At 44.5% G+C, this 25,409-nt stretch overlaps 41 non-coding genes across 41 annotated transcripts in view; 28 read left to right on the plus strand and 13 right to left on the minus strand.

Moving 5' to 3' along the window:
- Trnak-cuu (transfer RNA lysine (anticodon CUU)) overlaps window positions 1-3 on the minus strand; it is a 73-nt gene extending 70 nt beyond the window's left edge. Inside the window, exon 1 of the tRNA in view lies at window positions 1-3. This exon is cut by the window's left edge and continues 70 nt beyond it. This is a non-coding gene — a tRNA (tRNA-Lys).
- Window positions 4-275: 272 nt separating this feature from the next.
- Window positions 276-347, plus strand: Trnaq-uug (transfer RNA glutamine (anticodon UUG)). Its single transcript has one exon. It is a non-coding gene; the product is annotated as a tRNA-Gln (tRNA).
- A 461-nt stretch (window positions 348-808) lies between these two features.
- On the plus strand, window positions 809-890 carry Trnas-gcu (transfer RNA serine (anticodon GCU)). Its single transcript has one exon. It is a non-coding gene; the product is annotated as a tRNA-Ser (tRNA).
- Window positions 891-897: 7 nt separating this feature from the next.
- On the plus strand, window positions 898-969 carry Trnaq-uug (transfer RNA glutamine (anticodon UUG)). Its single transcript has one exon. It is a non-coding gene; the product is annotated as a tRNA-Gln (tRNA).
- A 204-nt stretch (window positions 970-1,173) lies between these two features.
- Window positions 1,174-1,246, minus strand: Trnak-cuu (transfer RNA lysine (anticodon CUU)). Its single transcript has one exon. It is a non-coding gene; the product is annotated as a tRNA-Lys (tRNA).
- Window positions 1,247-1,429: 183 nt separating this feature from the next.
- On the plus strand, window positions 1,430-1,511 carry Trnat-ggu (transfer RNA threonine (anticodon GGU)). Its single transcript has one exon. It is a non-coding gene; the product is annotated as a tRNA-Thr (tRNA).
- A 7-nt stretch (window positions 1,512-1,518) lies between these two features.
- Trnaq-uug (transfer RNA glutamine (anticodon UUG)) lies at window positions 1,519-1,590 on the plus strand. The gene has a single exon. It is a non-coding gene; the product is annotated as a tRNA-Gln (tRNA).
- Window positions 1,591-2,139: 549 nt separating this feature from the next.
- Trnaq-uug (transfer RNA glutamine (anticodon UUG)) lies at window positions 2,140-2,211 on the plus strand. Its single transcript has one exon. It is a non-coding gene; the product is annotated as a tRNA-Gln (tRNA).
- Window positions 2,212-2,415: 204 nt separating this feature from the next.
- Trnak-cuu (transfer RNA lysine (anticodon CUU)) lies at window positions 2,416-2,488 on the minus strand. The gene has a single exon. It is a non-coding gene; the product is annotated as a tRNA-Lys (tRNA).
- A 272-nt stretch (window positions 2,489-2,760) lies between these two features.
- On the plus strand, window positions 2,761-2,832 carry Trnaq-uug (transfer RNA glutamine (anticodon UUG)). The gene has a single exon. It is a non-coding gene; the product is annotated as a tRNA-Gln (tRNA).
- A 204-nt stretch (window positions 2,833-3,036) lies between these two features.
- Trnak-cuu (transfer RNA lysine (anticodon CUU)) lies at window positions 3,037-3,109 on the minus strand. Its single transcript has one exon. It is a non-coding gene; the product is annotated as a tRNA-Lys (tRNA).
- Window positions 3,110-3,292: 183 nt separating this feature from the next.
- Window positions 3,293-3,373, plus strand: Trnas-gcu (transfer RNA serine (anticodon GCU)). The gene has a single exon. It is a non-coding gene; the product is annotated as a tRNA-Ser (tRNA).
- Window positions 3,374-3,658: 285 nt separating this feature from the next.
- Trnak-cuu (transfer RNA lysine (anticodon CUU)) lies at window positions 3,659-3,731 on the minus strand. Its single transcript has one exon. It is a non-coding gene; the product is annotated as a tRNA-Lys (tRNA).
- A 550-nt stretch (window positions 3,732-4,281) lies between these two features.
- Window positions 4,282-4,354, minus strand: Trnak-cuu (transfer RNA lysine (anticodon CUU)). Its single transcript has one exon. It is a non-coding gene; the product is annotated as a tRNA-Lys (tRNA).
- Window positions 4,355-5,544: 1,190 nt separating this feature from the next.
- Trnas-gcu (transfer RNA serine (anticodon GCU)) lies at window positions 5,545-5,626 on the plus strand. Its single transcript has one exon. It is a non-coding gene; the product is annotated as a tRNA-Ser (tRNA).
- Window positions 5,627-5,633: 7 nt separating this feature from the next.
- Window positions 5,634-5,705, plus strand: Trnaq-uug (transfer RNA glutamine (anticodon UUG)). Its single transcript has one exon. It is a non-coding gene; the product is annotated as a tRNA-Gln (tRNA).
- Window positions 5,706-6,552: 847 nt separating this feature from the next.
- Window positions 6,553-6,633, plus strand: Trnas-gcu (transfer RNA serine (anticodon GCU)). The gene has a single exon. It is a non-coding gene; the product is annotated as a tRNA-Ser (tRNA).
- A 1,291-nt stretch (window positions 6,634-7,924) lies between these two features.
- Trnak-cuu (transfer RNA lysine (anticodon CUU)) lies at window positions 7,925-7,997 on the minus strand. Its single transcript has one exon. It is a non-coding gene; the product is annotated as a tRNA-Lys (tRNA).
- An 805-nt stretch (window positions 7,998-8,802) lies between these two features.
- Window positions 8,803-8,884, plus strand: Trnas-gcu (transfer RNA serine (anticodon GCU)). The gene has a single exon. It is a non-coding gene; the product is annotated as a tRNA-Ser (tRNA).
- Window positions 8,885-8,891: 7 nt separating this feature from the next.
- On the plus strand, window positions 8,892-8,963 carry Trnaq-uug (transfer RNA glutamine (anticodon UUG)). Its single transcript has one exon. It is a non-coding gene; the product is annotated as a tRNA-Gln (tRNA).
- Window positions 8,964-9,169: 206 nt separating this feature from the next.
- Window positions 9,170-9,242, minus strand: Trnak-cuu (transfer RNA lysine (anticodon CUU)). Its single transcript has one exon. It is a non-coding gene; the product is annotated as a tRNA-Lys (tRNA).
- Window positions 9,243-9,425: 183 nt separating this feature from the next.
- Window positions 9,426-9,507, plus strand: Trnas-gcu (transfer RNA serine (anticodon GCU)). The gene has a single exon. It is a non-coding gene; the product is annotated as a tRNA-Ser (tRNA).
- Window positions 9,508-10,799: 1,292 nt separating this feature from the next.
- On the minus strand, window positions 10,800-10,872 carry Trnak-cuu (transfer RNA lysine (anticodon CUU)). The gene has a single exon. It is a non-coding gene; the product is annotated as a tRNA-Lys (tRNA).
- A 183-nt stretch (window positions 10,873-11,055) lies between these two features.
- On the plus strand, window positions 11,056-11,137 carry Trnas-gcu (transfer RNA serine (anticodon GCU)). Its single transcript has one exon. It is a non-coding gene; the product is annotated as a tRNA-Ser (tRNA).
- A 2,537-nt stretch (window positions 11,138-13,674) lies between these two features.
- Window positions 13,675-13,747, minus strand: Trnak-cuu (transfer RNA lysine (anticodon CUU)). Its single transcript has one exon. It is a non-coding gene; the product is annotated as a tRNA-Lys (tRNA).
- A 2,051-nt stretch (window positions 13,748-15,798) lies between these two features.
- On the plus strand, window positions 15,799-15,880 carry Trnas-gcu (transfer RNA serine (anticodon GCU)). Its single transcript has one exon. It is a non-coding gene; the product is annotated as a tRNA-Ser (tRNA).
- A 7-nt stretch (window positions 15,881-15,887) lies between these two features.
- Window positions 15,888-15,959, plus strand: Trnaq-uug (transfer RNA glutamine (anticodon UUG)). Its single transcript has one exon. It is a non-coding gene; the product is annotated as a tRNA-Gln (tRNA).
- A 205-nt stretch (window positions 15,960-16,164) lies between these two features.
- Trnak-cuu (transfer RNA lysine (anticodon CUU)) lies at window positions 16,165-16,237 on the minus strand. Its single transcript has one exon. It is a non-coding gene; the product is annotated as a tRNA-Lys (tRNA).
- A 183-nt stretch (window positions 16,238-16,420) lies between these two features.
- Trnas-gcu (transfer RNA serine (anticodon GCU)) lies at window positions 16,421-16,502 on the plus strand. Its single transcript has one exon. It is a non-coding gene; the product is annotated as a tRNA-Ser (tRNA).
- Window positions 16,503-16,509: 7 nt separating this feature from the next.
- Trnaq-uug (transfer RNA glutamine (anticodon UUG)) lies at window positions 16,510-16,581 on the plus strand. The gene has a single exon. It is a non-coding gene; the product is annotated as a tRNA-Gln (tRNA).
- Window positions 16,582-17,409: 828 nt separating this feature from the next.
- Window positions 17,410-17,482, minus strand: Trnak-cuu (transfer RNA lysine (anticodon CUU)). Its single transcript has one exon. It is a non-coding gene; the product is annotated as a tRNA-Lys (tRNA).
- Window positions 17,483-17,665: 183 nt separating this feature from the next.
- Trnas-gcu (transfer RNA serine (anticodon GCU)) lies at window positions 17,666-17,747 on the plus strand. The gene has a single exon. It is a non-coding gene; the product is annotated as a tRNA-Ser (tRNA).
- Window positions 17,748-17,754: 7 nt separating this feature from the next.
- Window positions 17,755-17,826, plus strand: Trnaq-uug (transfer RNA glutamine (anticodon UUG)). Its single transcript has one exon. It is a non-coding gene; the product is annotated as a tRNA-Gln (tRNA).
- A 206-nt stretch (window positions 17,827-18,032) lies between these two features.
- On the minus strand, window positions 18,033-18,105 carry Trnak-cuu (transfer RNA lysine (anticodon CUU)). The gene has a single exon. It is a non-coding gene; the product is annotated as a tRNA-Lys (tRNA).
- Window positions 18,106-20,008: 1,903 nt separating this feature from the next.
- Trnaq-uug (transfer RNA glutamine (anticodon UUG)) lies at window positions 20,009-20,080 on the plus strand. Its single transcript has one exon. It is a non-coding gene; the product is annotated as a tRNA-Gln (tRNA).
- A 1,795-nt stretch (window positions 20,081-21,875) lies between these two features.
- Trnaq-uug (transfer RNA glutamine (anticodon UUG)) lies at window positions 21,876-21,947 on the plus strand. The gene has a single exon. It is a non-coding gene; the product is annotated as a tRNA-Gln (tRNA).
- A 1,083-nt stretch (window positions 21,948-23,030) lies between these two features.
- On the plus strand, window positions 23,031-23,112 carry Trnas-gcu (transfer RNA serine (anticodon GCU)). The gene has a single exon. It is a non-coding gene; the product is annotated as a tRNA-Ser (tRNA).
- Window positions 23,113-23,742: 630 nt separating this feature from the next.
- On the plus strand, window positions 23,743-23,814 carry Trnaq-uug (transfer RNA glutamine (anticodon UUG)). Its single transcript has one exon. It is a non-coding gene; the product is annotated as a tRNA-Gln (tRNA).
- An 830-nt stretch (window positions 23,815-24,644) lies between these two features.
- Trnas-gcu (transfer RNA serine (anticodon GCU)) lies at window positions 24,645-24,726 on the plus strand. The gene has a single exon. It is a non-coding gene; the product is annotated as a tRNA-Ser (tRNA).
- A 7-nt stretch (window positions 24,727-24,733) lies between these two features.
- Window positions 24,734-24,805, plus strand: Trnaq-uug (transfer RNA glutamine (anticodon UUG)). The gene has a single exon. It is a non-coding gene; the product is annotated as a tRNA-Gln (tRNA).
- A 461-nt stretch (window positions 24,806-25,266) lies between these two features.
- Window positions 25,267-25,348, plus strand: Trnas-gcu (transfer RNA serine (anticodon GCU)). The gene has a single exon. It is a non-coding gene; the product is annotated as a tRNA-Ser (tRNA).
- Window positions 25,349-25,409: the final 61 nt, after the last annotated feature.

Genomic DNA, 25,409 nt, shown 5'->3' on the forward strand with positions numbered 1-25,409 from the left:
GGCTGATTCGTTATTAGGTTCCGTTATTAAAGTTGTCTTGGACTTACGCAACAATTGACCACACCTTAAATTACTTAAAATTGGGGCATTCGCGTAATCCCACTGTTTGGGCTGGTAAAAGGTTACGTGAGTCGAAACAGGTTCAGCAATGTTAGCTTTCTATAACGTAGACGTGGAACAGAAACAGACGAGGTGGCCGAGTGGTTAAGGCGATGGTCTGCTAATCCATTGGGCTCTGCCCGCGTGGGTTCGAATCCCTTCTTCGTCGCACATTCGGTTCTATGGTGTAATGGTTAGCACTCTGGACTTTGAATCCAGCGATCCGAGTTCAAATCTCGGTAGAACCTGACCTTCTTTTTGAATTCTTATTTAATCTTTTGTTTAAAAAATACGTGAGGAAAGGCTGATTTATTTAAAATTGACTAAGCCATATTTGAATGCTTTCAAGTCATTTCTTCAACATTTGCCAGGTTTTTGGCAGGACTCATGCTTAGAGGGGAATTGGTAATTTCCACGGCGCGTTCATAATGCAATTAAAAGTGCAGCAGAAAACGCCTATTGTGGGGCTCGAATCCACGACCCTGAGATTAAGAGTCTCATGCTCTACCAACTAAGCTAGCCGGGCTGATTCGTAATTAGGTTCCGTTATTAAAGCTGTCTTGGACTTACGCAACAATTGACCACACCTTAAATTACTTAAAATTGGGGCACTCGCGTAATCCCACTGTTTGGGCTGGTAAAAGGTTACGTGAGTCGAAACAGGTTCAGCAATGTTAGCTTTCCATAACGTAGACGTGGTACAGAAACAGACGAGGTGGCCGAGTGGTTAAGGCGATGAACTGCTAATCCATTGGGCTCTGCCCGCGTGGGTTCGAATCCCATCTTCGTCGCACATTCGGTTCTATGGTGTAATGGTTAGCACTCTGGACTTTGAATCCAGCGATCCGAGTTCAAATCTCGGTAGAACCTGACCTTCTTTTTGAATTCTTATTTAATCTTTTGTTTAAAAAATACGTGAGGAAAGGCTGATTTATTTAAAATTGACTAAGCCATATTTGAATGCTTTCAAGTCATTTCTTCAACATTTGCCAGGTTTATGGCAGAACTCATGCTTAGAGGAGAATTGGTGATTTCCACGGCACGTTCGTAATGCAATAAAAGTTTATCAGAAAACGCCCAACGTGGGGCTCGAACTCACGACCCTGAGATTAAGAGTCTCATGCTCTACCGACTGAGCTAGCCGGGCTGATTCGTTACTAGGTTCCGCCATTAAAGCCGTCTTGGACTTACACAACAATTGACCACGCCTAAGATTACTTAAAATTGGGCCACTCGCGTAATCCTACTATTTGGGCTGGTAAACAGTTACGTGAGTCAAAACAGGTTTAGCAGTGTTAGCTTTCCATAACGTAGACGTGGTACAGAAACAGACGAGGTGGCCGAGTGGTTAAGGCGATGGACTGGTAATCCATTGGGCTCTGCCGGCGTGGGTTCGAATCCCACCTTCGTCGCACATTCGGTTCTATGGTGTAATGGTTAGCACTCTGGACTTTGAATCCAGCGATCCGAGTTCAAATCTCGGTAGAACTTGACCTTCTTTTTGAATTCTTATTTAATCTTTTGTTTAAAAAATACGTGAGGAAAGGCTGATTTATTTAAAATTGACTAAGCCATATTTGAATGCTTTCAAGTCATTTCTTCAACATTTGCCAGGTTTTGGCAGGACTCATGCTTAGAGGGGAATTGGTGATTTCCACGGCGCGTTCATAATGCAATTAAATGTGCAGCAGAAAACGCCCATTGTGGGGCTCGAATCCACGACCCTGAGATTAAGAGTCTCATGCTCTACCAACTGAGCTAGCCGGGCTGATTCGTTATTAGGTTCCGTTATTAAAGCTGTCTTGGACTTACGCAACAATTGACCACACCTTAAATTACTTAAAATTGGGGCACTCGCGTAATCCCACTGTTTGGGCTGGTAAAAGGTTACGTGAGTCGAAACAGGTTAAGCAATGTTAGCTTTCCATAACGTAGACGTGGTACAGAAACAGACGAGGTGCCCGAGTGGTTAAGGCGATGAACTGCTAATCCATTGGGCTCTGCCCGCGAGGGTTCGAATCCCATCTTCGTCGCACATTCGGTTCTATGGTGTAATGGTTAGCACTCTGGACTTTGAATCCAGCGATCCGAGTTCAAATCTCGGTAGAACCTGACCTTCTTTTTGAATTCTTATTTAATCTTTTGTTTAAAAAATACGTGAGGAAAGGCTGATTTATTTAAAATTGACTAAGCCATATTTGAATGCTTTTAAGTCATTTCTTCAACATTTGCCAGGTTTATGGCAGAACTCATGCTTAGAGGAGAATTGGTGATTTCCACGGCGCGTTCGTAATGCAATAAAAGTTTATCAGAAAACGCCCAACGTGGGGCTTGAACCCACGACCCTGAGATTAAGAGTCTCATGCTCTACCGACTGAGCCAGCCGGGCTGATTCGTTATTAGGTTCCGTTATTAAAGCTGTCTTGGACTTACGCAACAATTGACCACACCTTAAATTACTTAAAATTGGGGCATTCGCGTAATCCCACTGTTTGGGCTGGTAAAAGGTTACGTGAGTCGAAACAGGTTCAGCAATGTTAGCTTTCCATAACGTAGACGTGGTACAGAAACAGACGAGGTGGCCGAGTGGTTAAGGCGATGAACTGCTAATCCATTGGGCTCTGCCCGCGAGGGTTCGAATCCCATCTTCGTCGCACATTCGGTTCTATGGTGTAATGGTTAGCACTCTGGACTTTGAATCCAGCGATCCGAGTTCAAATCTCGGTAGAACCTGACCTTCTTTTTGAATTCTTATTTAATCTTTTGTTTAAAAAATACGTGAGGAAAGGCTGATTTATTTAAAATTGACTAAGCCATATTTGAATGCTTTTAAGTCATTTCTTCAACATTTGCCAGGTTTATGGCAGAACTCATGCTTAGAGGAGAATTGGTGATTTCCACGGCGCGTTCGTAATGCAATAAAAGTTTATCAGAAAACGCCCAACGTGGGGCTCGAACCCACGACCCTGAGATTAAGAGTCTCATGCTCTACCGACTGAGCTAGCCGGGCTGATTCGTTATTAGGTTCCGCCATTAAAGCCGTCTTGGACTTACACAACAATTGACCACACCTAAGATTACTTAAAGTTGGGCCACTCGCGTAATCCTACTATTTGGGCTGGTAAACAGTTACGTGAGTCAAAACAGGTTCAGCAATGTTAGCTTTCCATAAAGTAGACGTGGTACAAAAACAGACGAGGTGGCCGAGTGGTTAAGGCGATGGACTGCTAATCCATTGGGCTCTGCCCGCGTGGGTTCGAATCCCACTTCGTCGCACATTCGTTTCTATGATGTAATGGTTAGCGCTCTGGACTTTGAATCCAGCGATTGGAGTTCAAATCTCGGTAGAACCTAACCTTCTTTTTGAATTCTTATTTAATCTTTTGTTTGAAAAATACGTGAAGGAAAGGCTGATTTATTCAAAATTGACTAAGCCATATTTGAATGCTTTCAAGTCATTTCTTCAAAATTTGCCAGGTTTATGGCAGAACTCATGCTTAGAGAGGAATTGGTGATTTCCACGGCGCGTTCATAATGCAATTAAAAGAGCAGCAGAAATCGCCCAACGTGGGGATCGAAGCCACGACCTTGAGATTAAGAGTCTCATGCTCTACCCACTGAGCTACCCGGGCTGATTCGTTATTAGGTTCCGCCATTAAAGCCGTCTTGGACTTACGCAACAATTGACCACACCTTAAATTACTTAAAATTGGGGCACTCGCGTAATCCTACTGTTTGGGCTGGTAAAAGATTACGTGAGTCGAAACAGGTTCAGCAATGTTAGCTTTCCATAGAGTTGACGTCGTACAGAAACAGACGAGGTGGCCGAGTGGCTTAGGCGATGGACTGCTAATCCTTCGGGCTCTGCCCGCGTGGGTTCGAATCACATCTTCGTCGCACATGCGGTTCTATGGTGTAATGGTTAGCACTCTGGACTTTAAATCCAGCAATCCGAGTTCAAATCTCGGTAGAAACTGACCTTCTTTTTGAATTCTGATTTAATCTTTTGTTTAAAAAATACGTGAGGGAAAGGCTGATTTATTTAAAATTGACTAAGCCATATTTGAATGCTTTCAAGTCATTTCTTCAACATTTGCCAGGTTTATGGCAGAACTCATGCTTAGAGGAGAATTGGTGATTTCCACGGCGCTTTGGTAATGCAATTAAAAGTGTATCAGAAAACGCCCAACGTGGGGCTCGAACCCACGACCCTGAGATGAAGAGTCTCATGCCCTACCGACTGAGCCAGCCGGGCTGATTCGTTATTAGGTTCCGCCATTAAAGCCGTCTTGGACTTACGCAACAATTGACCACGCCTAAGATTACTTAAAATTGGGCCACTCGCGTAATCCTACTGTTTGAGCTGGTAAAAGGTTACATGAGTCGAATCAGGTTCAGCAATGTTGGCTTTCCATAAAGTAGACGTGGTACAGAAACAGACGAGGTGGCCGAGTTGGTAAGGCGATGGACAGCTAATCCATTGGGCTCTGCCTGCGTGGGTTCGAATCCCACTTCGTCGCACATTCGGTTCTATGATGTAATGGTTAGCACTCTAGACTTTGAACCCAGCGATCCGAGTTGAAATTTCGGTAGAACCTGATTTTCTTTTTGAACTCTGATTAAATCATTTGTTTAGGAAATGCGTGAGGAAGGGATGATTTTTCTAAAATGGTCTTGGACTTACGCAACAATTGACCACACCTAAGGTTACTTAAAATTGGGCGACTCGCGTAATCCTACTGTTTGGGCTGGTAAAAAGTTACGTGAGTCCAAACAGGTTCAGCAATGTTAGCTTTCCATAGAGTGGACGTGGTACAGAAACAGACGAGGTGGCCGAGTGGTTAAAGCGATGGACTGCTAATCCATTGGGCTCTGCCCGCGTGGGTTCGAATCCCACTTCGTCGCACATTCGGTTCTATGATGTAATGGTTAGCTCTCTGGACTTTGAACCCAGCGATCCGAGTTCAAATCTCGGTAGAACCTGATTTTCTTTTTGAATTTTGATTTAATCTTTTGTTTAAAGAAAACGTGAGGGAAAGGCTGATTTATTTAAAATTGACTAAGCCATATTTGAATGCTTTCAAGTCACTTCTTCAACATTTGTCAGGTTTATGGCAGAACTCATGCTTAGAAGAGAATTGGTGATTTCCACGGCGCGTTCGTAATGCAATTAAAAGTGTATCAGAAAACGCCCAACGTGGGGCTCGAACCCACGACCCTGAGATTAAAAGTCGCATGCTCTACCGACTAAGCTAGCCGGACTGATTCGTTATTAGGTTCCGCCATTAAAGCCGTCTTGGACTTACGCAACAATTGACCATACCTAAGGTTACTTAAAATTGGGCGACTCGCGTAATCCTACTGTTTGGGCTGGTAAAAGGTTACGTGAGTCGAAACAAGTTCAGCAATGTTAGCTTTCCATAAAGTGGACGTGGTACAGAAACAGACGAGGTGGCCGAGTGGTTAAGGCGATGGACTGCTAATCCATTGGGCTCTGCCCGCGTGGGTTCGAATCCCATCTTCGTCGCACATTCGGTTCTATGGTGTAATGGTTAGCACTCTGGACTTTGAATCCAGCGATCCGAGTTTAAATCTCGGTAGAACCTGACCTTCTTTTTGAATTCTGATTTAATCTTTTGTTTATAAAAAACGTGAGGGAAAGGCTGATTTATTTAAAATTGACTAAGCCATATTTGAATGCTTTCAAGACATTTCTTCAAAATTTGCCAGGTTTATGGCAGAACTCATGCTTAGAGGGGAATTGGTGATTTCTAAGGCGCGTTGGTAATGCAATTAAAAGTGTATCAGAAAACTCCCAACGTGGGGCCCGAACCTACAACCCTACGATGAAGAGTCTCATGCTGTACCGACTGCGCTAGCCGGGCCGATTCGTTATTAGATTCCGCCGTTAAAGCCGTCTTGGACTTACGCAACAATTGACCACGCCTAAGATTACTTAAAATTGGGCCACTCGCGTAATCCTACTGTTTGAGCTGGTAAAAGGTTACGTGAGTTGAAACAGGTTCAGCAATGTTGGCTTTCCATAAAGTAGACGTTGTACAGAAACAGACGAGGTGGCCGAGTGGTTAAGGCGATGGACTGCTAATCCATTGGGCTCTGCCTGCGTGGGTTCGAATCCCACTTCGTCGCACATTCGGTTCTATGATGTAATGGTTCGCACTCTAGACTTTGAACCCAGCGATCCGAGTTGAAATCTCGATAGAACCTGATTTTCTTTTTGAACTCTGATTAAATCATTTGCTTAGGAAATGCGTGAGGAAGGGATGATTTTTCTAAAATGGTCTTGGACTTACGCAACAATTGACCACACCTAAGGTTACTTAAAATTGGGCGACTCGCGTAATCCTACTGTTTGGGCTGGTAAAAAGTTACGTGAGTCGGAACAGGTTCAGCAATGTTAGCTTTCCATAAAGTGGACGTGGTACAGAAACAGACGAGGTGGCCGAGTGGTTAAGGCGATGGACTGCTAATCCATTGGGCTCTGCCCGCGTGGGTTCGAATCCCACTTCGTCGCACATTCGGTTCTATGATGTAATGGTTAGCACTCTGGACTTTGAACCCAGCGATCCGAGTTCAAATCTCGGTAGAACCTGATTTTCTTTTTGAACTCTGATTTAATCATTTGTTTAAGAAATGCGTGAGGAAGGGATAATTTATCGAAAATTGACTAAGCCATATTTGAATGCTTTCAAGTCATTTCTTAAAAATTTGCCAGGTTTTTGGCAGAACTCATGCTTAGAGGGGAGTTGGTGATTTCCATGGCGCGTTCGTAATGCAATCCCAAGTCTATCGGAAAGAGTCTAACGTGGGGTTCGAACCCACGACCCTGAGATTAAGAGTCTCATGCTGTACCGACTGCGCTAGCCGGGCCGATTCGTTATTAGATTCCGCCGTTAAAGCCGTCTTGGACTTACGCAACAATTGACCACGCCTAAGATTACTTGAAAATGGACCACTCGCGTACTCCTACTGTTTGAGCTGGTAAAAGATTACGTGAGTCGAAACATGTTCAGCAATGTTATCTTTCCATAAATTAGACGTGGTACAGAAACAGACGAGGTGGCCGAGTGGTTAAGGCGATTGACTGCTAATCCATTGGGCTCTGCCCGCGTGGATTCGAATCCCACTTCGTCGCACATTCGATTCTATGATGTAATGGTTAGCACTCTGGACTTTGAACCCAGCGACTCGAGTTGAAATCTCGGTAGAACCTGATTTTCTTTTTGAACTCTGATTAAATCATTTGTTTAAGAAATGCGTGAGGAAGGGATGATTTTTCTAAAATGGTCTTGGACTTACGCAACAATTGACCACACCTAAGGTTACTTAAAATTGGGCGACTCGCGTAATCCTACTGTTTGGGCTGGTAAAAGGTTACGTGAGTCGAAACAGGTTCAGCAATGTTAGCTTTCCATAAAGTGGACGTGGTACAGAAACAGACGAAGTGGCCGAGTGGTTAAGGCGATGGACTGCTAATCCATTGGGTTCTGCCAGCGTGGGTTCGAATCCCACTTCGTCGCACATTCGGTTCTATGATGTAATGGTTAGCACTCTGGACTTTGAACCCAGCGATCCGAGTTCAAATCTTGGTAGAACCTGACCTTCTTTTTGAATTCTGATTTAATCTTTTGTTTAAAGAAAACGTGAGGGAAAGGCTGATTTATTTAAAATTGACTAAGCCATATTTGAATGCTTGCAAGTCATTTCTTTAACATTTGCCAGGTTTATGGCAGAACTCATGCTTAGAGGAGAATTGGTGATTTCCACGGCGCGTTCGTAATGCAATTAAAAGTGTATCAGAAAACGCCCAACGTGGGGCTCGAACCCACGACCCTGAGATTAAGAGTCTCATGCTCTACCGACTGAGCTAGCCGGGCTAATTCGTTATTAGGTTCCGCCTTTAAAGCCGTCTTGGACTTACGCAACAATTGACCACACCTAAGGTTATTTAAAATTGGGGACTCGCGTAATCCTACTGTTTGGGCTGGGAAAAGGTTACGTGAGTCGAAACAGGTTCAGCAATGTTAGCTTTCCATAAAGTGGACGTCGTACAGAAACAGACGAGGTGGCCGAGTGGCTAAGGCGATGGACTGCTAATCCTTCGGGTTCTGCCCGCGTGGGTTCGAATCACATCTTCGTAGCACATGCGTTTCTATGGTGTAATGGTTAGCACTCTGGACTATAAATCCAGCAATCCGAGTTCAAATCTCGCTAGAACCTGACCTTCTTTTTGAATTCTGATTTAATCTTTTGTTTAAAAAATACGTGAGGGAAAGGCTGATTTATTTAAAATTGACTAAGCCATATTTGAATGCTTTCAAGTCATTTCTTCAACATTTGCCAGGTTTATGGCAGAACTCATGCTTAGAGGAGAATTGGTGATTTCCACGGCGCTTTGGTAATGCAATTAAAAGTGTATCAAAAAACGCCCAACGTGGGGCTCGAACCCACGACCCTGAGATGAAGAGTCTCATGCCCTACCGACTGAGCCAGCCGGTCTGATTCGTTATTAGGTTCCGCCATTAAAGCCGTCTTGGACTTACGAAACAATTGACCACACCTAAGATTACTTAAAATTGGGCCACTCGCGTAATCCTACTGCTTGGTGTAGTAAAATGTTACGTGAGTCGAAACAGGTTCAGAAATGTTAGCTTTCCATTAAGTAGACGTGGTACAGAAACAGACGAGGTGGCCGAGTGGTTAAGGCGATGGACTGCTAATCCATTGGGCTCTGCCCGCGCGGGTTCGAATCCCATCTTCGTCGCACATTTGGTTCTATGGTGTAATGGTTAGCACTCTGGACTTTGAATCCAGCGATCCGAGTTCAACTCTCGGTAGAACCTGACCTTCTTTTTGAATTTTGATTTAATCTTTTGTTTAAAGAAAACGTGAGGGAAAGGCTGATTTATTTAAAATTGACTAAGCCATATTTGAATGCTTTCAAGTCACTTCTTCAACATTTGTCAGGTTTATGGCAGAACTCATGCTTAGAAGAGAATTGGTGATTTCCACGGCGCGTTCGTAATGCAATTAAAAGTGTATCAGAAAACGCCCAACGTGGGGCTCGAACCCACGACCCTGAGATTAAGAGTCTCATGCTCTACCGACTAAGCTAGCCGGACTGATTCGTTATTAGGTTCCGCCATTAAAGCCGTCTTGGACTTACGAAACAATTGACCACACCTAAGATTACTTAAAATTGGGCCACTCGCGTAATCCTACTGCTTGGTGTAGTAAAATGTTACGTGAGTCGAAACAGGTTCAGAAATGTTAGCTTTCCATTAAGTAGACGTGGTACAGAAACAGACGAGGTGGCCGAGTGGTTAAGGCGATGGACTGCTAATCCATTGGGCTCTGCCCGCGCGGGTTCGAATCCCATCTTCGTCGCTCATTTGGTTCTATGGTGTAATGGTTAGCACTCTGGACATTGAATCCAGCGTTCCGAGTTCAACTCTCGGTAGAACCTGACCTTCTTTTTGAATTTTGATTTAATCTTTTGTTTAAAGAAAACGTGAGGGAAAGGCTGATTTATTTAAAATTGACTAAGCCATATTTGAATGCTTTTAAGACACTTCTTCAACATTTGTCAGGTTTATGGCAGAACTCATGCTTAGAAGAGAATTGGTAATTTCTAAGGCGCGTTGGTAATGCAATTAAGAGTGTATCAGAAAACTCCCAACGTGGGGCCCGAACCCACAACCCTACGATGAAGAGTCTCATGCTGTACCGACTGCGCTAGCCGGGCCGATTCGTTATTAGATTCCGCCGTTAAAGCCGTCTTGGACTTACGCAACAATTGACCACTCCTAAGATTACTTAAAATTGGGCCACTCGCGTAATCCTACTGTTTGAGCTGGTAAAAGGTTACGTGAGTCGAAACAGGTTCAGCAATGTTGGCTTTCCATAAAGTAGACGTGGTACAGAAACAGACGAGGTGGCCGAGTTGGTAAGGCGATGAACTGCTAATCCATTGGGCTCTGCCTGCGTGGGTTCGAATCCCACTTCGTCGCACATTCGGTTCTATGATGTAATGGTTAGCACTCTAGACTTTGAACCCAGCGATCCGAGTTGAAATCTCGGTAGAACCTGATTTTCTTTTTGAACTCTGATTAAATCATTTGTTTAGGAAATGCGTGAGGAAGGGATGATTTTTCTAAAATGGTCTTGGACTTGCGCAACAATTGACCACACCTAAGGTTACTTAAAATTGGGCGACTCGCGTAATCCTACTGTTTGGGCTGGTAAAAAGTTACGTGAGTCGAAACAGGTTCAGCAATGTTAGCTTTCCATAAAGTGGACGTGGTACAGAAACAGACGAGGTGGCCGAGTGGTTAAGGCGATGGACTGCTAATCCATTGGGCTCTGCGCGCGTGGGTTCGAATCCCACTTCGTCGCACATTCGGTTCTATGATGTAATGGTTAGCACTCTGGACTTTGAACCCAGCCATCCGAGTTCAAATCTCGGTAGAACCTGATTTTCTTTTTGAATTTTGATTTAATCTTTTGTTTAAAGAAAACGTGAGGGAAAGGCTGATTTATTTAAAATTGACTAAGCCATATTTGAATGCTTTCAAGTCACTTCTTCAAAATTTGTCAGGTTTATGGCAGAACTCCTGCTTAGAAGAGAATTGGTGATTTCCACGGCGCGTTCGTAATGCAATTAAAAGTGTATCAGAAAACGCCCAACGTGGGGCTCGAACCCACGACCCTGAGATTAAGAGTCGCATGCTATACCGACTAAGCTAGCCGGACTGATTCGTTATTAGGTTCCGCCATTAAAGCCGTCTTGGACTTACGCAACAATTGACCACACCTAAGGTTACTTATAATTGGGCGACTCGCGTAATCCTACTGTTTGGGCTGGTAAAAGGTTACGTGAGTCGAAACAGGTTCAGCAATGTTAGCTTTCCATAAAGTGGACGTGGTACAGAAACAGACGAGGTGGCCGAGTGGTTAAGGCGATGGACTGCTAATCCATTGGGCTCTGCCCGCGTGGGTTCGAATCCCATCTTCGTCGCACATTCGGTTCTTTGGTGTAATGGTTAGCACTCTGGACTTTGAATCCAGCGATCCGAGTTTAAATCTCGGTAGAACCTGACCTTCTTTTTGAATTCTGATTTAATCTTTTGTTTATAAAAAACGTGAGGGAAAGGCTGATTTATTTAAAATTGACTAAGCCATATTTGAATGCTTTCAAGACATTTCTTCAAAATTTGCCAGGTTTATGGCAGAACTCATGCTTAGAGGGGAATTGGTGATTTCCAAGGCGCGTTGGTAATGCAATTAAAAGTGTATCAGAAAACTCCCAACGTGGGGCCCGAACCCACAACCTTACGATGAAGAGCCTCATGCTGTACCGACTGCGCTAGCCGGGCCGATTCGTTATTAGATTCCGCCGTTAAAGCCGTCTTGGACTTACGCAACAATTGACCACGCCTAAGATTACTTAAAATTGGGCCACTCGCGTAATCCTACTGTTTGAGCTGGTAAAAGGTTACGTGAGTTGAAACAGGTTCAGCAATGTTGGCTTTCCATAAAGTAGACGTGGTACAGAAACAGACGAGGTGGCCGAGTGGTTAAGGCGATGGACTGCTAATCCATTGGGCTCTGCCTGCGTGGGTTCGAATCCCACTTCGTCGCACATTTGGTTCTATGATGTAATGGTTAGCACTCTAGACTTTGAACCCAGCCATCCGAGTTCAAATCTCGGTAGAACCTGATTTTCTTTTTGAACTCTGACTTAATCATTTGTTTAAGAAATGCGTGAGGAAGGGATGATTTATCTAAAATTGACTACGCCATATTTGAATGCTTTCAAGTCATTTCTTCAACATTTGCCAGGTCTATGGCGGAACTCATGCTTGGAGGAGAATTGGTGATTTCCACGGCGCGTTCGTAACGCAATACAAAGTCTATCAGAAAACGCCGAACGTGGGGCTCGAACTCACGACACTGAGATTAAGAGACTCATGCTCTACCGCCTGAGCTAGCCGGGCTGATTCATTTTCAGGTGCCGCCACTAAGGCCGTCTTGGACTTACGCAACAATTGACCACACCTAAGGTTACTTAAAATTGGGCCACTCGCGTAATCCTACTGTTTGGGCTGGTAAAAGGTTACGTGAGTCGAAACAGGTTCAGCAATGTTAGCTTTCCATAAAGTAGACGTGGTAGAGAAACTGACGAGGTGGCCGAGTGGTTAAGGCGATGGACTGCTAATCCATTGGGCTCTGCCCGCGTGGGTTTTAATCCCATCTACGTCGCACATTCGGTTCTATGGTGTAATGGTTAGCATTCTGGACTTTGAATCCAGCGATCCCAGTTCAAATCTCGGTAGAACCTGACCTTTTTTTCGAATTCTTATTTAATCTTTTGTTTAAAAAATACGTGAGTGAAAGGCTGATTTATCTAAAATTGACAAAGCCATATTTTAATGCTTTCAAGTCATTTCTTCAACTTTTGCCAAGTTTATGGCACCACTCATGCTTAGAAGGAGACTTGGTGATTCCCATGGCGCGTTCGTAATGCAATCCAAAGTCTATCAGAAAAAGCCCAACGTGGGGCTCGAACCCACGACCCTGAGATTAAGAGTCTCATACTTTACCGACTGTGCTAGCCGGGTTGATTCGTTTTTAGGTGCCGCCACTAAAACCGTCCTGGACTTACGCAACAATTGACCACACCTAAAATTACTTAAAATTGGGTCGCTTGCGTACTCCTACTGTTTGGGCTGGTAAAATGTCACGTGAGTCGAAACAGGTTCAGCAATGTTAGCTTTCCATAAAGTAGACGTGGTACAGAAACAGACGAGGTGGCCGAGTTGGTAAGGCGATGAACTGCTAATCCATTGGGCTCTGCCTGCGTGGGTTCGAATCCCACTTCGTCGCACATTCGGTTCTATGATGTAATGGTTAGCACTCTAGACTTTGAACCCAGCGATCCGAGTTGAAATCTCGGTAGAACCTGATTTTCTTTTTGAACTCTGATTAAATCATTTGTTTAGGAAATGCGTGAGGAAGGGATGATTTTTCTAAAATGGTCTTGGACTTGCGCAACAATTGACCACACCTAAGGTTACTTAAAATTGGGCGACTCGCGTAATCCTACTGTTTGGGCTGGTAAAAAGTTACGTGAGTCGAAACAGGTTCAGCAATGTTAGCTTTCCATAAAGTGGACGTGGTACAGAAACAGACGAGGTGGCCGAGTGGTTAAGGCGATGGACTGCTAATCCATTGGGCTCTGCGCGCGTGGGTTCGAATCCCACTTCGTCGCACATTCGGTTCTATGATGTAATGGTTAGCAATCTGGACTTTGAACCCAGCCATCCGAGTTCAAATCTCGGTAGAACCTGATTTTCTTTTTGAATTTTGATTTAATCTTTTGTTTAAAGAAAACGTGAGGGAAAGGCTGATTTATTTAAAATTGACTAAGCCATATTTGAATGCTTTCAAGTCACTTCTTCAAAATTTGTCAGGTTTATGGCAGAACTCCTGCTTAGAAGAGAATTGGTGATTTCCACGGCGCGTTCGTAATGCAATTAAAAGTGTATCAGAAAACGCCCAACGTGGGGCTCGAACCCACGACCCTGAGATTAAGAGTCGCATGCTATACCGACTAAGCTAGCCGGACTGATTCGTTATTAGGTTCCGCCATTAAAGCCGTCTTGGACTTACGCAACAATTGACCACACCTAAGGTTACTTATAATTGGGCGACTCGCGTAATCCTACTGCTTGGGCTGGTAAAAGGTTACGTGAGTCGAAACAGGTTCAGCAATGTTAGCTTTCCATAAAGTGGACGTGGTACAGAAACAGACGAGGTGGCCGAGATGTTAAGGCGATGGACTGCTAATCCATTGGGCTCTGCCCGCGTGGGTTCGAATCCCATCTTCGTCGCACATTCGGTTCTTTGGTGTAATGGTTAGCACTCTGGACTTTGAATCCAGCGATCCGAGTTTAAATCTCGGTAGAACCTGACCTTCTTTTTGAATTCTGATTTAATCTTTTGTTTATAAAAAACGTGAGGGAAAGGCTGATTTATTTAAAATTGACTAAGCCATATTTGAATGCTTTCAAGACATTTCTTCAAAATTTGCCAGGTTTATGGCAGAACTCATGCTTAGAGGGGAATTGGTGATTTCTAAGGCGCGTTGGTAATGCAATTAAAAGTGTATCAGAAAACTCCCAACGTGGGGCCCGAACCCACAACCTTACGATGAAGAGCCTCATGCTGTACCGACTGCGCTAGCCGGGCCGATTCGTTATTAGATTCCGCCGTTAAAGCCGTCTTGGACTTACGCAACAATTGACCACGCCTAAGATTACTTAAAATTGGGCCACTCGCGTAATCCTACTGTTTGAGGTGGTAAAAGGTTACGTGAGTTGAAACAGGTTCAGCAATGTTGGCTTTCCATAAAGTAGACGTGGTACAGAAACAGACGAGGTGGCCGAGTGGTTAAGGCGATGGACTGCTAATCCATTGGGCTCTGCCTGCGTGGGTTCGAATCCCACTTCGTCGCACATTCGGTTCTATGATGTAATGGTTAGCACTCTAGACTTTGAACCCAGCGATCCGAGTTCAAATCTCGGTAGAACCTGATTTTCTTTTTGAACTCTGACTTAATCATTTGTTTAAGAAATGCGTGAGGAAGGGATGATTTATCTAAAATTGACTACGCCATATTTGAATGCTTTCAAGTCATTTCTTCAACATTTGCCAGGTCTATGGCGGAACTCATGCTTAGAGGAGAATTGGTGATTTCCACGGCGCGTTCGTAACGCAATACAAAGTCTATCAGAAAACGCCGAACGTGGGGCTCGAACTCACGACACTGAGATTAAGAGACTCATGCTCTACCGCCTGAGCTAGCCGGGCTGATTCATTTTCAGGTGCCGCCACTAAGGCCGTCTTGGACTTACGCAACAATTGACCACACCTAAGGTTACTTAAAATTGGGCCACTCGCGTAATCCTACTGTTTGGGCTGGTAAAAGGTTACGTGAGTCGAAACAGGTTCAGCAATGTTAGCTTTCCATAAAGTAGACGTGGTAGAGAAACTGACGAGGTGGCCGAGTGGTTAAGGCGATGGACTGCTAATCCATTGGGCTCTGCCCGCGTGGGTTTTAATCCCATCTACGTCGCACATTCGGTTCTATGGTGTAATGGTTAGCATTCTGGACTTTGAATCCAGCGATCCCAGTTCAAATCTCGGTAGAACCTGACCTTTTTTTCGAATTCTTATTTAATCTTTTGTTTAAAAAATACGTGAGTGAAAGGCTGATTTATCTAAAATTGACAAAGCCATATTTTAATGCTTTCAAGTCATTTCTTCAACTTTTGCCAAGTTTATGGCACCACTCATGCTTAGAAGGAGACTTGGTGATTCCCATGGCGCGTTCGTAATGCAATCCAAAGTCTATCAGAAAAAGCCCAACGTGGGGCTCGAACCCACGACCCTGAGATTAAGAGTCTCATACTTTACCGACTGTGCTAGCCGGGTTGATTCGTTTTTAGGTGCCGCCACTAAAACCGTCCTGGACTTACGCAACAATTGACCACACCTAAAATTACTTAAAATTGGGTCGCTCGCGTACTCCTACTGTTTGGGCTGGTAAAATGTCACGTGAGTCGAAACAGGTTCAGCAATGTTAGCTTTCCATAAAGTAGAAGTGGTACAGAAACAGACGAGGTGGCCGAGTGGTTAAGGCGATGGACTGCTAATCCATTGGGCTCTGCCCGCGTGGGTTCCAATCCCATCTTCGTCGCACATTCGGTTCTATGCTGTAATGGTTAGCACTCTGGACTTTGAATCCAGCGATCCGAGTTCAAATCTCGGTAGAACCTGACTTTCATTTTGAACTCTGACTTAATCATTTGTTTAAGAAATGCGTGAGGAAGGGATGATTTATCTAAAATTGACTAAGCCATATTTGAATGCTTTCAAGTCATTTCTTCAACATTTGCCAGGTTTATGTCAGAACTCATGCGTAGAGGAGAATTGATGATCTCCACGGCGCGTTCGTAATGCAATCCAAAGTCTATCAGAAAATGCCCAACGTGGGGTTCGAACCCATGACCCTGAGATTAAGAGTCTCATGCTCTACCGACTGAGCTAACCGGGCTGATTCGTTATTAGGTTCCGCCATTAAAGCCGTCTTGGACTTACGCAACAATTGACCACACCTAAGATTACTTAAAATTGGGCCACTCGCGTAATCCTACTGTTTCGGCTGGTTAAAGGTTACGTGAGTCGAAACAGGTTCAGCAATGTTAGCTTTCCATAAAGTAGACGTGGTGCAGAAACAGACGAGGTGGCCGAGTGGTTAAGGCGATGGACTGCTAATCCATTGGGCTCTGCCCGCGTGGGTTCGAATCCCATCTTCGTCGCACATTCGGTTCTATGGTGTAAGGGTTAGCACTCTGGACTTTGAATCCAGCGATCCGGGTTCAAATCTCGGTAGAACCTGACCTTCTTTTTGAACTCTGATTTAATCATTTGTTTAAGAAATACGTGAGGAAAAGGCTGATTTATCTAAAATTGACTAAGCCATATTTTAATGCTTTCAAGTCATTTCTTCAACATTTGCCAAGATTAAGGCGGAACTAATGCTTAGAGGTGAATTAGTAATTTCCACGGCCCGTTCGAAATGAAATCCAAAGTCTATCAGAAAACGCCCAACGTGCGGCTCGAACCCACGACCCTGAGATAAAGAGTCTCATGCTGTACCGACTGCGCTAGCCGGGCCGATTCGTTATTAGATTCCGCCGTTAAAGCCGTCTTGGACTTACGCAACAATTGACCACGCCTAAGATTACTTCAAATTGGGCCACTCGCGTAATCCTACTGTTTGAGCTGGTAAAAGGTTACGCGTGTCGAAAAAGGTTCAGCAATGTTAGCTTTCCATAAAGTAGACGTGGTACAGAAACAGACGAGGTTTCCGAGTGGTTAAGGCGATGGACTGCTAATCCATTGGGCTCTGCCCGCGTGGGTTCGAATCCCATCTTCGTCGCACATTCGGTTCTATGGTATAATGGTTAGCCCTCTGGACTTTGAATCCAGCGATCCGAGTTCAAATCTCGGTAGAACCTGACCTTCTTTTTGAATTCTGATTTAATCATTTGTTTAAGAAATGCGTGATGGAGGGATGATTTATCTAAAATTGACTAAGCCATATTTGAATGCTTTCAAGTCATTTCTTCAACATTTGCCAGGTTTTTGGCAGGACTCATGCTTAGAGGAGAATTGGTGATTTCCACGGCGCTTTGGTAATGCAATTAAAAGTGTATCAAAAAACGCCCAACGTGGGGCTCGAACCCACGACCCTGAGATGAAGAGTCTCATGCCCTACCGACTGAGCCAGCCGGGCTGATTCGTTATTAGGTTCCGCCATTAAAGCCGTCTTGGACTTACGAAACAATTGACCACACCTAAGATTACTTAAAATTGGGCCACTCGCGTAATCCTACTGCTTGGTGTAGTAAAATGTTACGTGAGTCGAAACAGGTTCAGAAATGTTAGCTTTCCATTAAGTAGACGTGGTACAGAAACAGACGAGGTGGCCGAGTGGTTAAGGCGATGGACTGCTAATCCATTGGGCTCTGCCCGCGCGGGTTCGAATCCCATCTTCGTCGCACATTTGGTTCTATGGTGTAATGGTTAGCACTCTGGACTTTGAATCCAGCGATCAGAGTTCAACTCTCGGTAGAACCTGACCTTCTTTTTGAATTTTGATTTAATCTTTTGTTTAAAGAAAACGTGAGGGAAAGGCTGATTTATTTAAAATTGACTAAGCCATATTTGAATGCTTTCAAGTCACTTCTTCAACATTTGTCAGATTTATGGCAGAACTCATGCTTAGAAGAGAATTGGTGATTTCCACGGCGCGTTTGTAATGCAATTAAAAGTGTATCAGAAAACGCCCAACGTGGGGCTCGAACCCACCACCCTGAGATTAAGAGACTCATGCTCTACCGACTAAGCTAGCCGGACTGATTAGTTATTAGGTTCCGCCATTAAAGCCGTCTTGGACTTACGCAACAATTGACCACACGTAAGGTTTCTTAAAATTAAGCGACTCGCGTAATCCTACTGTTTGGGCTGGTAAAAGGTTACGTGAGTCGAAACAGGTTCAGCAATGTTAGCTTTCCATAAAGTGGACGTGGTACAGAAACAGACGAGGTGGCCGAGTGGTTCAGGCGATAGACTGCTAATCCATTGGGCTCTGCCCGCGTGGGTTCGAATCCCATCTTCGTCGCACATTCGGTTCTATGGTGTAATGGTTAGCATTCTGGACTTTGAATCCAGCAATCCGAGTTTAAATCTCGGTAGAACCTGACCTTCTTTTTGAATTCTGATTTAATCTTTTGTTTATAAAAAACGTGAGGGAAAGGCTGATTTATTTAAAATTGACTAAGCCATATTTGAATGCTTTCAAGACATTTCTTCAAAATTTGCCAGGTTTATGGCAGAACTCATGCTTAGAGGGGAATTGGTAATTTCTAAGGCGCGTTGGTAATGCAATTAAAAGTGTATCAGAGAACTCCCAACGTGGGGCCCGAACCCACAACCCTACGATGAAGAGTCTCATGCTGTACCGACTGCGCTAGCCGGGCCGATTCGTTATTAGATTCCGCCGTTAAAGCCGTCTTGGACTTACGCAACAATTGACCACGCCTAAGATTACTTAAAATTGGGCCACTCGCGTAATCCTAGTGTTTGAGCTGGTAAAAGGTTACGTGAGTCGAAACAGGTTCAGCAATGTTGGCTTTCCATAAAGTAGACGTGGTACAGAAACAGACGAGGTGGCCGAGTTGGTAAGGCGATGGACTGCTAATCCATTGGGCTCTGCCTGCGTGGGTTCGAATCCCACTTCGTTGCACATTCGGTTCTATGATGTAATGGTTAGCACTCTAGACTTTGAACCCAGCGATCCGAGTTGAAATCTCGGTAGAACCTGATTTTCTTTTTGAACTCTGATTAAATCATTTGTTTAGGAAATGCGTGAGGAAGGGATGATTTTTCTAAAATGGTCTTGGACTTGCGCAACAATTGACCACACCTAAGGTTACTTAAAATTGGGCGACTCGCGTAATCCTACTGTTTGGGCTGGTAAAAAGTTACGTGAGTCGAAACAGGTTCAGCAATGTTAGCTTTCCATAAAGTGGACGTGGTACAGAAACAGACGAGGTGGCCGAGTGGTTTAGGCGATAGACTGCTAATCCATTGGGCTCTGCCCGCGTGGGTTCGAATCCCATCTTCGTCGCACATTCGGTTCTATGGTGTAATGGTTAGCATTCTGGTCTTTGAATCCAGCCATCCGAGTTCAAATCTCGGTAGAACCTGATTTTCTTTTTGAATTTTGATTTAATCTTTTGTTTAAAGAAAACGTGAGGGAAAGGCTGATTTATTTAAAATTGACTAAGCCATATTTGAATGCTTTCAAATCACTTCTTCAACATTTGTCAGGTTTATGGCAGAACTCCTGCTTAGAAGAGAATTGGTGATTTCCACGGCGCGTTCGTAATGCAATTAAAAGTGTATCAGAAAACGCCCAACGTGAGGCTCGAACCCACGACCCTGAGATTAAGAGTCGCATGCTCTACCGACTAAGCTAGCCGGACTGATTCGTTATTAGGTTCCGACATTAAAGCTGTCTTGGACTTACGCAACAATTGACCACACCTAAGGTTACTTAAAATTGGGCGACTCGCGTAATCCTACTGTTTGGGCTGGTAAAAGGTTACGTGAGTCGAAACAGGTTCAGCAATGTTAGCTTTCCATAAAGTGGACGTGGTACAGAAACAGACGAGGTGGCCAAGTGGTTAAGGCGATGGACTGCTAATCCATTGGGCTCTGCCCGCGTGTGTTCGAATCCCATCTTCGTCGCACATTCGGTTCTATGGTGTAATGGTTAGCACTCTGGACTTTGAATCCAGCGATCCGAGTTTAAATCTCGGTAGAACCTGACCTTCTTTTTGAATTCTGATTTAATCTTTTGTTTATAAAAAACGTGAGGGAAAGGCTGATTTATTTAAAATTGACTAAGCCATATTTGAATGCTTTCAAGACATTTCTTCAAAATTTGCCAGGTTTATGGCAGAACTCATGCTTAGAGGGGAATTGGTGATTTCTAAGGCGCGTTGGTAATGCAATTAAAAGTGTATCAGAAAACTCCCAACGTGGGGCCCGAACCCACAACCCTACGATGAAGAGTCTCATGCTGTACCGACTGCGCTAGCCGGGCCGATTCGTTATTAGATTCCGCCGTTAAAGCCGTCTTGGACTTACGCAACAATTGACCACGCCTAAGATTACTTAAAGTTGGGCCACTCGCGTAATCCTACTGTTTGAGCTGGTAAAAGGTTACGTGAGTTGAAACAGGTTCAGCAATGTTGGCTTTCCATAAAGTAGACGTGGTACAGAAACAGACGAGGTGGCCGAGTGGTTAAGGCCATGGACTGCTAATCCATTGGGCTCTGCCTGCGTGGGTTCGAATCCCACTTCGTCGCACATTCGGTTCTATGATGTAATGGTTAGCACTCTAGACTTTGAACCCAGCGATCCGAGTTCAAATCTCGGTAGAAGCTGATTTTCTTTTTGAACTCTGACTTAATCATTTGTTTAAGAAATGCGTGAGGAAGGGATGATTTATCTAAAATTGACTACGCCATATTTGAATGCTCTCAAGTCATTTCTTCAACATTTGCCAGGTCTATGGCGGAACTCATGCTTAGAGGAGAATTGGTGATTTCCACGGCGCGTTCGTAACGCAATACAAAGTCTATCAGAAAACGCCGAACGTGGGGCTCGAACTCACGACACTGAGATTAAGAGACTCATGCTCTACCGCCTGAGCTAGCCGGGCTGATTCATTTTCAGGTGCCGCCACTAAGGCCGTCTTGGACTTACGCAACAATTGACCACACGTAAGGTTACTTAAAATTAAGCGACTCGCGTAATCCTTCTGTTTGGGCTGGTAAAAGGTTACGTGAGTCGAAACAGGTTCAGCAATGTTAGCTTTCCATAAAGTGGACGTGGTACAGAAACAGACGAGGTGGCCGAGTGGTTCAGGCGATAGACTGCTAATCCATTGGGCTCTGCCCGCGTGGGTTCGAATCCCATCTTCGTCGCACATTCGGTTCTATGGTGTAATGGTTAGCATTCTGGACTTTGAATCCAGCAATCCGAGTTTAAATCTCGGTAGAACCTGACCTTCTTTTTGAATTCTGATTTAATCTTTTGTTTATAAAAAACGTGAGGGAAAGGCTGATTTATTTAAAATTGACTAAGCAATATTTGAATGCTTTCAAGACATTTCTTCAAAATTTGCCAGGTTTATGGCAGAACTCATGCTTAGAGGGGAATTGGTAATTTCTAAGGCGCGTTGGTAATGCAATTAAAAGTGTATCAGAGAACTCCCAACGTGGGGCCCGAACCCACAACCCTACGATGAAGAGTCTCATGCTGTACCGACTGCGCTAGCCGGGCCGATTCGTTATTAGATTCCGCCGTTAAAGCCGTCTTGGACTTACGCAACAATTGACCACGCCTAAGATTACTTAAAATTGGGCCACTCGCGTAATCCTAGTGTTTGAGCTGGTAAAAGGTTACGTGAGTCGAAACAGGTTCAGCAATGTTAGCTTTCCATAAAGTGGACGTGGTACAGAAACAGACGAGGTGGCCAAGTGGTTAAGGCGATGGACTGCTAATCCATTGGGCTCTGCCCGCGTGTGTTCGAATCCCATCTTCGTCGCACATTCGGTTCTATGGTGTAATGGTTAGCACTCTGGACTTTGAATCCAGCGATCCGAGTTTAAATCTCGGTAGAACCTGACCTTCTTTTTGAATTCTGATTTAATCTTTTGTTTATAAAAAACGTGAGGGAAAGGCTGATTTATTTAAAATTGACTAAGCCATATTTGAATGCTTTCAAGACATTTCTTCAAAATTTGCCAGGTTTATGGCAGAACTCATGCTTAGAGGGGAATTGGTGATTTCTAAGGCGCGTTGGTAATGCAATTAAAAGTGTATCAGAAAACTCCCAACGTGGGGCCCGAACCCACAACCCTACGATGAAGAGTCTCATGCTGTACCGACTGCGCTAGCCGGGCCGATTCGTTATTAGATTCCGCCGTTAAAGCCGTCTTGGACTTACGCAACAATTGACCACGCCTAAGATTACTTAAAGTTGGGCCACTCGCGTAATCCTACTGTTTGAGCTGGTAAAAGGTTACGTGAGTTGAAACAGGTTCAGCAATGTTGGCTTTCCATAAAGTAGACGTGGTACAGAAACAGACGAGGTGGCCGAGTGGTTAAGGCGATGGACTGCTAATCCATTGGGCTCTGCCTGCGTGGGTTCGAATCCCACTTCGTCGCACATTCGGTTCTATGATGTAATGGTTAGCACTCTAGACTTTGAACCCAGCGATCCGAGTTCAAATCTCGGTAGAACCTGATTTTCCTTTTGAACTGTGACTTAATCATTTGTTTAAGAAATGCGCGAGGAAGGGATGATTTATCTAAAATTGACTACGCCATATTTGAATGCTCTCAAGTCATTTCTTCAACATTTGCCAGGTCTATGGCGGAACTCATGCTTAGAGGAGAATTGGTGATTTCCACGGCGCGTTCGTAACGCAATACAAAGTCTATCAGAAAACGCCGAACGTGGGGCTCGAACTCACGACACTGAGATTAAGAGACTCATGCTCTACCGCCTGAGCTAGCCGGGCTGATTCATTTTCAGGTGCCGCCACTAAGGCCGTCTTGGACTTACGCAACAATTGACCACACCTAAGATTACTTAAAATTGGGCCACTCGCGTAATCCTACTGTTTCGGCTGGTAAAAGGTTACGTGAGTCGAAACAGGTTCATCAATGTTAGCTTTCCATAAAGTAGACGTGGTGCAGAAACAGACGAGGTGGCCGAGTGGTTAAGGCGATGGACTGCTAATCCATTGGGCTCTGCCCGCGTGGGTTCGAATCCCATCTTCGTCGCACATTCGGTTCTATGGTGTAAGGGTTAGCACTCTGGACTTTGAATCCAGCGATCCGGGGTCAAATCTCGGTAGAACCTGACCTTCTTTTTGAACTCTGATTTAATCATTTGTTTAAGAAATACGTGAGGAAAAGGCTGATTTATCTAAAATTGACTAAGCCATATTTTAATGCTTTCAAGTCATTTCTTCAACATTTGCCAAGTTTAAGGCGGAACTAATGCTTAGAGGTGAATTGGTAATTTCCACGGCCCGTTCGAAATGAAATCCAAAGTCTATCAGAAAACGCCCAACGTGCGGCTCGAACCCACGACCCTGAGATTAAGAGTCTCATGCTGTACCGACTGCGCTAGCCGGGCCGTTTCGTTATTAGATTCCGCCGTTAAAGCCGTCTTGGACTTACGCAACAATTGACCACGCCTAAGATTACTTCAAATTGGGCCACTCGCGTAATCCTACTGTTTGAGCTGGTAAAAGGTTACGCGAGTCGAAAAAGGTTCAGCAATGTTAGCTTTCCATAAAGTAGACGTGGTACAGAAACAGACGAGGTTTCCGAGTGGTTAAGGCGATGGACTGCTAATCCATTGGGCTCTGCCCGCATGGGTTCGAATCCCATCTTCGTCGCACATTCGGTTCTATGGTGTAATGGTTAGCCCTCTGGACTTTGAATCCAGCGATCCGAGTTCAAATCTCGGTAGAACCTGACCTTCTTTTTGAATTCTGATTTAATCATTTGTTTAAGAAATGCGTGAGGGAGGGATGATTTATCTAAAATTTACTAAGCCATATTTGAATGCTTTCAAGTCATTTCTTCAACATTTGCCAGGTTTTTGGCAGGACTCATGCTTAGAGGGGAATTGGTGATTTCCACGGCGCGTTGATAATGCAATTAAAAGTGCAGCAGAAAACGCCCATTGCTGGGCTCGAATCCACGACCCTGAGATTAAGAGTCTCATGCTCTACCGACTGAGCTAGCCGGGCTGATTCGTTATTAGGTTCCGTTATTAAAGCTGTGTTGGACTTACGCAACAATTGACCACACCTTAAATTACTTAAAATTGGGGCACTAGCGTAATCCCACTGTTTGGGATGGTAAAAGGTTACGTGAGTCGAAACAGGTTCAGCAATGTTAGCTTTCCATAAAGTGGACGTGGTACAGAAACAGACGAGGTGGCCGAGCGGTTAAGGCGATGGACTCCTAATCCATTGGGCTCTGCCAAGGAGACTTGGTGATTTCCATGGCGCGTTCGTAATGCAATCCAAAGTCTATCAGAAAAAGCCCAACGTGGCGCTCGAACCCACGACCCTGAGATTAAGAGTCCCATACTTTACCGACTGAGCTAGCCGGGTTGATTCGTTTTTAGGTGGCGCCACTAAAGCCGTCCTGGACTTACGCAACAATTGACCACACCTAAAATTACTTAAAATTGGGTCGCTCGCGTACTCCTACTGTTTGGGCTGGTAAAATGTCACGTAAATCGAAACAGGTTCAGCAATGTTAGCTTTCCATAAAGTAGACGTGGTACAGAAACAGACGAGGTGGCCGAGTGGTTAAGGCGATGGACTGCTAATCCATTGGGCTCTGCCCGCGTGGGTTCGAATCCCATCTTCGTCGCACATTCGGTTCTATGGTGTAATGGTTAGCACTCTGGACTTTGAATCCAGCGATCCGAGTTCAAATCTCGGTAGAACCTGACCTTCTTTTTGAATTCTTATTTAATCTTTTGTTTAAAAAATACGTGAGGAAAGGCTGATTTATTTAAAATTGACTAAGCCATATTTGAATGCTTTCAAGTCATTTCTTCAACATTTGCCAGGTTTTTGGCAGGAATCATGCTTAGAGGGGAATTGGTGATTTCCACGGCGCGTTCATAATGCAATTAAAAGTGCAGCAGAAAACGCCCATGGTGGGGCTCGAATCCACGACCCTGAGATTAAGAGTCTCATGCCCTACCGACTGAGCTAGCCGGGCTGATTCGTTATTAGGTTCCGTTATTAAAGCTGTCTTGGACTTACGCAACAATTGACCACACCTAAGGTTACTTAAAATTGGGCCACTCGCGTAATCCTACTGTTTCGGCTGGTAAAAGGTTACGTGAGTCGAAACAGGTTCAGCAATGTTAGCTTTCCATAAAGTAGACGTGGTGCAGAAACAGACGAGGTGGCCGAGTGGTTAAGGCGATGGACTGCTAATCCATTGGGCTCTGCCCGCGTGGGTTCGAATCCCATCTTCGTCGCACATTCGGTTCTATGGTGTAAGGGTTAGCACTCTGGACTTTGAATCTAGCGATCCGGGTT

Source organism: Hydractinia symbiolongicarpus, chromosome 14 (genome assembly GCF_029227915.1).
Source record: "Hydractinia symbiolongicarpus strain clone_291-10 chromosome 14, HSymV2.1, whole genome shotgun sequence".
Taxonomy (NCBI): domain Eukaryota; kingdom Metazoa; phylum Cnidaria; class Hydrozoa; order Anthoathecata; family Hydractiniidae; genus Hydractinia; species Hydractinia symbiolongicarpus.